Source organism: Lathyrus oleraceus, chromosome 5 (assembly GCF_024323335.1).
Source record: "Lathyrus oleraceus cultivar Zhongwan6 chromosome 5, CAAS_Psat_ZW6_1.0, whole genome shotgun sequence".
NCBI lineage: Eukaryota > Viridiplantae > Streptophyta > Magnoliopsida > Fabales > Fabaceae > Lathyrus > Lathyrus oleraceus.
The window spans coordinates 247,914,000-247,918,628 of record NC_066583.1 but is presented as its reverse complement, the minus strand read 5'-3'; the positions used below and the strand labels follow the sequence as shown (position 1 = coordinate 247,918,628).

Genomic DNA, 4,629 nt, shown 5'->3' with positions numbered 1-4,629 from the left:
GATTACACCAACTATCTATCGAATCCCCAAAGTTTGAGGTATTACATACCGATATCCCCTATATCCCATATCTTTATTCTATTTGCATTATAGTTATTTCTCTTCATCCCTCCAATCAAAGAATAATCATCAGCCTTCGATTTACATAGCAACACTAGACCATGATACGTTCGATTATTAGTCTTTGTGGGTTTGATAATCTTTAAAACTACACGATAGGACTGTGCACTTGTAGTCACGATTCACACAGACTTACTAAGTCGCAATCAAGTTTTCGGCGCCGTTGTCGGGGAATAATTTAGTTGATATCGTAACTCTAGTGTTACCCATTATAGACTAAGACAAACAATTATTTTTCCCTTTCTACATTAGTCGAGTGTATGCCAAGTACTCGCTCTCAAGGCGAGAAATTAAAGTTATAATTCGATGAACCCGAGCGTTATCTTAGATTAGAACACTGGATACGAAACTTTATACAGGAACATCGTACCAAGCTAAATATTCATGACCTTAACATTTCTACTTCTGAATCAGTTATTCAACCAGAGATGGCCGAAGGAGTCTAAAACCGTCCTCTTAAGTATTATGAATCCCTTCGCAGGATGAACCTCATAACAACATCGCTGCCCCTGCGATCGAAGCCAACAGTTTTGACCTAAAACCTTCAATGTTGTCAGCCGTACAACAAAACCAGTTTTCAGGTAGTCCCACGGAGGACCCAAACCTACACTTGTCAGTATTTTTGCAATACACAGACACGGTGAAAGAAAATGGTGCCAGCCCAGAAGCTATAAGACTCCGTCTTTTCCCATTTTCATTAAGAGATAGAGCTAGAGCTTGGCTCCAGTCTCTACCATCCAACTCTGTCACTACGTGGAACGAGTTGAAGAAAGTCTTCTTAGCCCGATATTTCCCACTTAGTAAGACGGCTATGCTAAGAGCCCAAATAAATGAGTTTAAACAAAAGGATAACGAATCACTTTTTGAAGCTTGGGAGAGATACAAAGACATGATAAGGCTATGCCCACATCAGGGTCTAGAATAATGGTTGATCATTCACACCTTTTATAACGGTATCTTGTACAATACAAGATTGATAATAGACGTTACCGCAGGTGGCGCACTGATGGATAAACCATAAAATGAGGCCTATCAACTCATCGAAAGTATAACCCAGAATCATTACCAATGGGGAATCGAAAGAACCTATGTAGAGAAACCTCAACAGAAGGGTGACATATACGAATTAAAAAGTCTTGACCATGTAAACGCCAAGGTAGATGCCCTGACTCAAAAGATAGACAACTTGACCATAACACCAACAATCACCATGGCTGCCGTAACACCAAACTATGAGATATGCGGAGTTCAAGGGCATACTGCCCCAGTGCAAGACCCTAATTTTGACCCTAAGATTCCTCATGCAATTTCATCATAAGTATTAGCATTGGGATCATACCTTGTCATCATCCTTACCCCTCTTTCATTGGGTTTTTTTTAGGAGAGATCACCAAGCACTATGTGATTGTATCATACTTGTATATCATCATTTACTAACCAAAATACCAAAAACATGTCTTTGCATTTGCCTAATTCCTTTGTAGGTAGGGCATGATCACCATTGATCTATCAAGTTCATATCTAGGGTTTAAGACCCTCATGACAAAGAGCACAACCTTGAATTGATCCAAGAGTGGTTATGAGCATCATATATGAGTTCCATTTATTTCTACATGTTATATTGATCAAGTTTTCTTTAAGAGTTTGAGGGTGATTTACCTTGGAAACCCTAGTTTGACTGGGTATCTTGAGTAACCTCTCTAACAAGATATCTTACCAATTGATCAAATTTATCAAGGGAAACTTCAAAATTCATTATCTTATGCATATATGATCTACCATAAGCTAAGAAACTCCAAAGAATTGAAGGTTAGCAAGTTGGTTGATGGTGGTTGGCCAGATGATTTCATCTAATCAAAACTGGGTCTCCCTAGACCCTATCTCCTACAAACCATATGAAAATAATTACAAGATAAAAGCTACTCTAAATGATATATCAAACAACTTTCATGTTTATACCTAGAGCTATTTTTGCTTGGAAAATCATTTTTTATGTTGAAACATTATAGGTCATTTTGTCTAAAACCTAATTTGAAAGTCAACTTCCCAAGGCCATAACTTGCTAAATTTTTATGAGATGAAATATTTCCATGTTGCACAACCAAATTCAAGATGTCTACTTCAACTTTTTGGTTTGGAGTGAGAGCTAATTCAACTTTTTTGAGCATGTGATATGAGGTTACATTATAGGTCACTTTTGACCTATACCATTGACCAAGTGATTTTTCCAAACTTTAAAAATGCATAACTCTATCATTTCAAATCCAAATGACATGAAATTGGTGACCATTTTGAAGGTATTTGAAAGAGATAAAACTTTTATGAAGACACTTTTCTCATTTGAATCTCATATAAAAAGTTAAGCAAGGTGGAATATTGAGATATATGGCTTGACACTTAGAATTTTTTTTGATATGTTGAAATTTCCAAACTTCCACCTCAAAAATCATCATGATAAAAGCCTCAAATGGAAAAGTGTTGAACATGAAATTTGTTCCTCTTGATCTAACCTTTCCAAAAAGTCCAATTTCATCCATTTTAGACAAGAATTGCTAGGGCTGCGCATGGCATGAACATTGCATCATCAATTGGCAAAGATCAAACTTCTAGCTTCCATATACATTTGCCTTGCATCCCAAGTTGATTTCAGACTTACTCACATTCAATTATGGATCAAATGGAATGATTTCATGGGCCTATACATGACCATGAACACATGCATCACCCATTTCCAATATTGGAAAGTCATTTGGAAGGTGCAAATATCACATGATCCAACTATAAATAGAGGTCCATATGCTCAGAATTCAACAGACATTCGCGCCAGCTTTGATCCAAAACCCATAACCCTTCCATTTGAGAGGATAATCCTGAGAATTTCCATTGGATATTGAGTTGAATTCTCACTATTTTGAGATTCAAAACTCCAGGGATCCAAGAAATTTTGTGCATTCTAATCCACTTCTGCAAGCATCCTGAGCAAGATCAAGAACGAGCCAAAGCAAGACCAATTGAATCCAGACCTACATTGAAGGTATTTTCCAGAAAATCTCATTTCTTCGATTCTCTCTTAATTCCATTCAATTCTCTTGGATCCTTGGTTGTTTGAAGTCCTACCAATATAGGCAAGAAGATTTAGTTGCTTAGAGGTCAAATCGAAGCAACTCAGTTGACACACCTCAAAATTCAACTCCTCATATCTTTCTATATATGTGGAGTTAGTTAAAATTGAGGTCCGATTCGTGCTATACTCCATTTTTTCTTTCAAATCATTTCCTCCTTTTTCATTTTCTTGATGGTGATTGTAGCCATAATTCATGATCATCAAGCTATGGATAAGCTAGAGATCAAATGACAAGAGTGGCCACCATGCTTTTATTGTTTCCAAGGGAAAAGGGAAAAAGTACGAACAAAATCCCAAAGTAAGAAGTTTTCAAATCAAAACTAATAAAATGTCAGAGATTACAGGTAAGGGGGTTGGTCACAGAGAGGGAAGGTGTTAGCACCCAAAGTGTCTTAGGTACTCCTACAGAGCCCTTTTTGTATACATATGTATTTGGTACAAAAAATGATGTTTACAAATAAATAGAATGGGGCGATGAGAAAATAATTCATTAATTATATTTTTGTGTTTGACAAGACCTTCAGTCTTGTGCCTACGTACCAATATAAAAATGAGGGATAAAAACCTCGTAGTTCATGATACAAATTTCAAAGTGGAATGCATTGCTTTTAACAAAAAATAAGTTTGAAAGGCACAAAGGCCCAAAAATGGTTTGAATGAGTTAATTCTTTTTGGCTTTTTTTGAAAGTTTAAGTCAAATATAGTTAAGTTTATTTTCAAGTTTGATTTAAGAAAAGGGGTTTGAAAATGCAATGGCATAAGGCCAAAGTTTCTATCTTTTAACAAAGTGGTCAAAGTTTAGAACAAAATAAGTTCAATCAAAGAAGGTTTCGAAAAAAAGAGGGAGATATTTTGAAATTAAAGAAATGGGGAGAAGATGAAAAGATTATCCTATGTACAAAATTAAAAGTTTAGAGTTGAAAAGATCTGACCAAATGGGTAGCAATCCAATAGACAAGAATGTCAATAGAAATCAAGAATTCCCTTGGACTTTTAGAATCAAGTAATACACAAATGCACAATTATATTATCTTGAAGAGCAAGGCATCAAATAAAGATGGCCACATCCAAGCTTATCCATTCCATGATCTTCTTCAAAATAGCCCTTGTAATAAATGAATTCCACAAGTCACAGGTTCAAAATAACAGCTTCACAATGATCATGTTGCAGATGAACATAGAGAGATCTTGAATGATGTATCAGATAAAGTTTCAAATTGCAAGCACTTGGTTTCTTAATAAGTTGGCATTGGCCAAGTCCTTTCGCATAGGAATGTTGCCTAAATTCTATGTCCATTTATCCAAGATCAAGCCAACAGTCCACACAAACGTTTTTTAGGGTTTTTTGTTGTTATTATGTACATTAATGGTCAAAGACCACACAA

At 35.9% G+C, this 4,629-nt stretch overlaps 1 non-coding gene across 1 annotated transcript; it reads right to left on the bottom strand.

Moving 5' to 3' along the window:
- Window positions 1-931: 931 nt before the first annotated feature.
- Window positions 932-1,038, bottom strand: LOC127088992 (small nucleolar RNA R71). Its single transcript, XR_007790775.1, has one exon. It is a non-coding gene; the product is annotated as a small nucleolar RNA R71 (small nucleolar RNA).
- Window positions 1,039-4,629: the final 3,591 nt, after the last annotated feature.